Below are 7,431 nucleotides of genomic sequence, written 5' to 3'. Positions count from 1 at the left end.
ATATCGTGTGTTCTTTCCTGAATTCGTGTGTTCTCTTCTGATATCGGTGTGTTCTTCTTCCTATTATCGTGGTGTCTTCTCTTCCTGATTCGTGTTGTTCTCTTCATGATTTGTGGGTCTCTTCTGATATGTGTGTTCTCTCTGAATCGTGTGTTCTCTCCTGATATCGTGTGTTCTCTCATGATATTGTGTGCTTCTCTTGATATCGTGTGTTCTCTTTCTGATATCGTGTTTCTCTTCCTGATATTGTGTGTTCCTCTTCCTGATCCGTGTGTCTCTCCTGACTCGTGTTGTTCTCTTCATGATATATGTGTGTTCTCTTCTGATATCGTGTGTTTCTCCTCTGATACGTGTGTTCTCTTCATGATATATTATGTGTTCTCTTCATGATATCGTGTGTTCTCTTCATGATATGTGTGTTCTCTGCCTGATTAGTGTGTTCTCTTCATGATATCGTGTGTTCTCTTCCTGATATCGTGTGTTCTCTTCTGATATCGTGTTCTCTTCCTGATATCGTGTGTTCTCTTCCTGATATCGTGTGTTCTGCTTCCTGATATCGTGTTTCTCTTCCTGATATCGTGTGTTCTCTTCCTGATATCGTGTGTTCTCTTCATGATATTTGTGTTCTCTTCATGATATTGTGTGTTCCTTCTGCCCTCGATCGTGTGTTCTCTTCTGATTTGTGTTCTCTTCCTGATATGTGTTCTCTTTCCTGATAGTGTGTTCTCTTCTGATATTGTGTGTTCTATCGTGTCCTTCGATCGTGTGTCTCTGCTGCTTGTGTTCTCTTCATGATATGTGTGTCTCTTCGATGATTACGTTTCTCTTCATGATACCGTCGTGTTTCTTCTGTTTATGTGGTATCTTCTTCATGATATCGTGTGTTCTCTTCATGATTATGTGTGTTCTCTTCATGAATGTGTGTTTCTCTTCCTGATATTGTGTGTTCTCTTCGCTGATGTGTGTGTGTCTCTCTCTTGATATCGTGTGTTCTCTGCCTGAGTATCGTGTGTTCTGTCCCTGATACGTCGTGTTTCTCTCCTGTAGTTGTGTGTTCTCTTCCTGACTTGTGTGTTCTCTTCCTGACGTCGTGTTTCTCGTCTTCTAAGTTCGTTTGTTCTCTTCCTGATATTGTGTGTTTCTTTCCTGACGTCGTGTGTTCTCTGCCTGACATCGTGTGTTCTCTTCAGGAAGAGAACACACGATATCAGGAAGAGAACACACAATATCAGGACGAGAACACACGATATCAGGAAGAGAACACACAATATCAGGCAGAGAACACACAATATCAGGCAGAGAACACACGACGTCAAGAGGCAAAAGCGGCAAGGGACTCGGGAAAAGGAGGAGCCAAGCGTCACCGCAAAGTTCTCCGTGAGAACATCCAGGGAATCCCCAAGCCCGCTATCCGCCGTCTGGCTCGCCGCGGCAGCGGCGTGAAGCGTATCTCATTTCCTCAGCGAAAACAATGTCCTGAGCAAATGTCAAATTGGCTTTTAACCAAATGACCGTGTGACAGGCCAGGTATTCACCCTGCACAGCCTAATTGACAAACAAACAAACAAACCAAATCAAAGGCAAAGTCTTCTCATGCTTTGTTGATTTAAAAAAAGCTTTCGACCCCTGAGGGCATGAGTGTCTGCTATACAAATGGATGGAAAGTGGTGTTGGGGGGGGGGAAACATACAACATTATAAAATCCATGTACACAAATAACAAGCGTGCGGTTAAAAAATAACACAAGCATTGCTTTCCACAGGGCTGGGGGGGGCACCCACCCTCTCTAATATATACAGTACCAGTCAAAAGTTCTACAACACCTACTCAAGGGTTTGTCTTTAGACATCAAAACTATCAAATAACACATATGGAATCATGTGGTAACCAAAAAAGTGTTAAACAAATCAACAAATAAACAAATGGAGGTCTGGGCTCCGCTCCCCAACCAACAATTCACAAAAATGGGACAGACACCAAATTGAGACTCTGCATGCCGAATTCTGCAAAAATATCCTCCGTGTACAACGTAAAACACAAAATAATGCATGCAGAGCAGAATTAGGCCGATATCCGCTAATTATCAAAATCCAGAAAAGAGCCGTTAAATTCTACAACCACCGAAAAGGAAGCGATTCCCAAACCTTCCATAACAAATCCATCACCTACAGAGAGATGAACCTGGAGAAGAGTCAACTAAACAAGCTGGTCCTGTGGCTCTGTTCAAAAACACACCCCACAGAGCCCCAGGACAGCAACACAAACAGACCCCACAGAGCCCCAGGACAGCAACACAAACAGACCCCACAGAGCCCCAGGACAGCATACTACAAACAGACCACAGAGCCCAGGACAGCATACACAAACAGACCCACAGAGCCCAGGAACAGAACACAAACAGACCCCACAGAGCCCCAGGACAGCAAACACAAAAGACCCACAGAGCCCAGACAGCCAACACACCCCCACACCGGCACAGACCCAGGACAGCGAAACAAACACCCCACAGAGCCCCAGGAAGCAACACAAACCACCCCACGAGCCCCAGGACAGAACACAAAACAGACCCACAGAGCCCAGACAGCACACAAACAGACCCCACAGAGCCCCAGGAACAGCAACACAACAGACCCACAGAGCCCCAGGACAGCAACACAAACAGACCCACAGAGCCCCAGGACAGCAACACAAACAGACCCACAGAGCCCCAGGAACAGCAACTACAAACAGACACACCAAATTTTCTTTATTCGTTTGGGAACTTCTGTGCGTGTAAATGTTAACTGTTCATATTGTTTTGGTTTTATTTCACTTTTGTTTATATCTACTTCACATGCTGGCAATGTAAACATATGTTTCCCATGCAATAAGCCTGTACAGCGCCTGATTGTTTCACCTGTCTTTGTTGCTCTCCCATTTGTTCCATTATCCCCTGTATTATACAACCGGTGGGTCTGTTTGTCTGTTGCCAGTCGACTGTCTCGTCAAGCGACCAGCGTGTTTTTCCATTCCTCCTTTTTTTTCTAGTCTTGTTTTCCTCCCGTTTCGACTTATTCAGCCTAACCTGAGCTGCCTGCATACAATTATGCCTAACCCTGACCACTGACTGCCATCCCATTCTGCTGCGACCTCGAGTCGCCTGCACACCATTCTGCCTGCCATAACCATTGTGCCTGCCATACCAGCCCGCCTGCCATACCAGCCCGCCTGCGCATATAGCATTCTGCTTCCCATACCATTCTGCCTGCCATACCATGCTGGCTGCCAATACATCTGGCGTGCCATACATTCTGCCTGCCATAACGATTCTGCGTGCCATAGCCATTCTGCTGCCATAACATTTCTGCTTCCCATAGACCCATTTCTGCCTGCTACCCATTCTGCTTCCCATATGAGCATATCTGCCTGCCATACATTCTCTTCCATACAATTTCTGCCTGCCATAACATTCTGCGTGCATACATTCTGCGTGCATACACCATTCTGCCTGCATACGCATTCGCCTGCATAAACATTCTGCTGCCATATCCATTCTGCCGTGCCATAACCATTCTGCCTGCCTACATTTGCGGGCATTCCATTCGTGCCATAACCATTCTGCCTGCACATAAATCCGAAACTCTGCCTGCATATCCATTTCTGCCTGCCATACATTCTTGCCTGCATGAATTTCTGCCTGCCATACCATTCTCCTGCCATACCTTCTGCTTGCCTTACAATTGCCTTGACCATTCCGCAAACCATCTGCTGCCTTGCCTCTCTATTAACCATTCTGCTGCACAATTAACATTCTGCCTGCAACCTTGCCTCATACATTGATCATTCTGCCTGCCCATACCCTTCTGCCTGCCCTGATTGTCAGGTCCCAACCTGGCCTCTTGTCTATTAAAAATTCAGAGACTCTAACATTCTGCCTCTGTGTCGATCATATAATTATGCTTAGGGCGTGAGAAGAAGAGAAAGAGAGAGATCGAGAGCGAGAGAGAAGATTAAAGAGAGAGTGAGAGGAGAGAGAGAGAGTCGATGAGAGAGAGGAGAGATAGAAGAGTGAGAGAGAGAGAGACAGAGACAGAGAGAGAGTGAGAGGGGAGGAGAGACAGAGGACAGAGAGCGAGATGAGAGAGAGAGAGAGAGAGAGAGAGACAGAAGACAGAGAGAACAGAATCTAAGCGAGTCAACGAGGGGACAGCTTTATTACAGGCCATACTGTTTCTAACTGTCTTAATCCCATAGAAACAACAGTGACAGCACCGCCAACAACAACGGAAGGGATCTGTTGCAGCTCTGTAGAAGTCTGGGTCTGTACTTTGTCAATGGTAGGTTACGGGGGGACTTTTTGGGGAGATTCACCTACTGCTCACCTCTTGGCCACAGTACAGTAGACTATATGATCACAGACATTGACCCTTTCTCTCTCAGCCCATTCACTGTCAAGCCACTAACACCTCTGTCTGATCACAGCCAAATTACGTTGTTCCTCAAAAGAACAGACATGGAAACAACCACACATTCACAGCCCAGTGAGCTGTACAACATCAGACATTCATACAGAAGGGAGCCTCCCGGGTGGCGCAGTGGTCTAAGGCACTGCATCGCAGCGCTAGCTGTGCCACCAGAGACTCTGGGTTCGAGCCCAGGCTCTGTCGCAGCCGGCCGCCATGGGGCGACGCACAATTGGCCTAGTGTCGTCCGGGTTAGGGAGGGTTTTGCCGGCAGGGATATCCTTGTCTCATCGCGCACTAGCGACTCCTGTGGCAGGCTGGGTGCAGTGCACGCTGACCAGGTCGCTAGGTGCACGGTGTTTCCTTCGACACATTGGTGCGGCTGGCTTCCCGGGTTGGATGCGTGCTGTGTTAAGAAGCAGTGCGGCTTGGTTGGGTTGTGTTTCGGAGGACGCATGGCTCTCGACCTTCGTCTCTCCCGAGCCCGTACGGGAGTTGTAGCGATGAGACAAGATAGTAACTACTAACAATTGGATACCACGAAATTGGGGAGAAAAAGGGGGTAAAACATTTTTTTTATAAAAAATATACGAAATTCATACAGATGGGCCCAAAACAGCACAGAAGAATACCAGAAAGCAACCTGGAACCAAAATATCCAAACACTCTTAGATAACTTTCTGGAAACCACATTCACTCACAGTAAAGAAGGCATCAATCTATCAGTACAAAACATCAACTATATATTCACGCAAAAGAAGCACAATTGAAAATGACAAAAAACAAAACAAAAAAGATCACAGATGACAACTGGTTTGATGCAGAATGTAAAATTATAAGGAGAAAATTTAGAAAACTATCCAACCAAAAGCACAGAGACCCAAATAATGGTGATATTGTCACACCCTGACCTTAGTTATCTTTGTTTTTTTTTATTATTTTGGTTAGGTCAGGGTGTGACAAGGGTGGTTGGTTTAGTTTTTGACCTGTCTAGGGTTTTTGTATATCTATGGGTTTTTTGTATGTCTAGGTATATGTAGGTCTATGGTGGCCTGAATTGGTTCCCAATCAGAGGCAGCTGTTTGTCGTTTCTGATTGGGGATCCTATTTAGGTTGCCATTTACCATTTTGGTGTTGTGGGTTGTTATTCTATGTTTAGTTGCCTGTTTTGCACTAGACATATTTGCTTCACGTTTTGTTAGTTTGTTAAGTATTCTTCGTTCATTAAAAGAGTTATGTACTCTTATCACGCTGCGCCTTGGTCTCCTCCTTACGACGACCGTGACAGAAATTATAATAACGCCTTCATTACTGTGAGACTTTAAAACTCTATAAACGTACACTCAGAACCAAAAAAGCACAGTACAACAGCAAGCAGCTGACACTAATTGAGGAGTCCATAAACACAAACAACTTCTGGAAAAATTGTAAAAAACTAAAAAAAAATCTAAACCAGAGGAATTAGCGATACAAAATGGTGACATATGGACGACCCATTTTAAAACACTCTACAACACCGTTCAAACTGACACAAACGCAGAACAACGCCAAATTCATGAGAAGTTGAATGGATTAGAAAAAGCTATAAAGGACAATCAAAATCCATTGGACTCCCCAATTACTGACCAGGAGCTCTATAAGAAACTTCAGGGTCTCAAATTTAAAAAAGCATGCGGACCTGATGGCATCCTAAATGAGATGCTCAAACTCACTAGTTCAACATTTCAATTGGCTATATTAAAACTGTTTAATTTGTTCCTGAGTGTAGGTTATTTCCCTGACATCTGGAATCAAGGACTCATAACCCCAATCTTTAAAAACGGAGACAAATGTGACCCTAACAATTACAGAGGCATTTGTGTGAACAGTAACCTGGGGAAGTTTTTCTGTAGTATTATAAATTTACGATTTCTAAACTTCCTTAATAAGCACAATGTCTTGAGTAAAAGCCAAATTGGATTTATACCAAAACATCGCACGACCGATCATATTCACACCCTACACACCCTGATAGATAAACATGTCCCCCAAAATAATACCAAAATATACGCTTGCTTTATCGACTACCAAAAAGCATTTGATTCTATTTGGCATACAGGACTGTTCTACAAAGTTATTGAAAGTGGTGTTGGGGGTAAAACATATGACATAATTAAATCAATGTGGCAAACTGGCAATACGTGCAGCATTAAAATTGGATAGAAAAGAACAGAATTCTTTAACCAGGGGCGGGGCCTTCACCAGGTTTGCAATCTGAGCCCTGCACTCTTCAATAATTACATCAATGAATTGGCCACTATTCTAGAAAAATCCTCAGCCTCAGGCTACCAGTCCTGTTGGGGGAGGACGCAGAGAGCTGTGGGTTGGCAGCTCACTACATTGCTGCCTGCCATAAGTTGAGGGACAGTGTCTGACAGACCAATCAACCTGCACATGTCCTCTACTGTATGTTTATTGTTATTGTTGAATGTATGGTTATTTTGACACTTGGTTACTGTTGTTACTGTTGTCCCGTTGATATCCAAAATAAGCTTTGGCAATATGTACATTGTTACGTCATGCCAATAAAGCAAATTGAATTGAATTGAAATTGACAGAAAGACAGAGAGAGATGGAAAAGGGGAGAGAAACCTTTTTGAGTGCCATTACTGTTAGCTTCTAATAGGTATTTTATTGATGTTGTTAAATTTCTTTCTTCTCACTTTTGTAAATGTTTTATTTAGCTTGCTTTGGCAATGTAAACATTTGTTTCAAATGCCAATAAAGCCATTTGAATTTAATTGAATTGAGAGAGAGAGAGAGAGAGAGAGAGAGAGAGAGAGAGAGAGATGGATGAGACAAGAACAAGTCTAATTAAAATTCCATTATGACATCACTCAATAACCAGTCACAGACCCAGCCAACACACTAGCTTTAACTAATGTGGCTTCACACACACACACACACACACACACACACACACACACACACACACACACACACACACACA

The sequence above is a fragment of the Salvelinus sp. IW2-2015 genome, unplaced genomic scaffold (genome assembly GCF_002910315.2).
Source record: "Salvelinus sp. IW2-2015 unplaced genomic scaffold, ASM291031v2 Un_scaffold2875, whole genome shotgun sequence".
NCBI classification, from domain to species: Eukaryota; Metazoa; Chordata; class Actinopteri; order Salmoniformes; family Salmonidae; genus Salvelinus; species Salvelinus sp. IW2-2015.
This window is presented reverse-complemented; position numbering follows the sequence as displayed.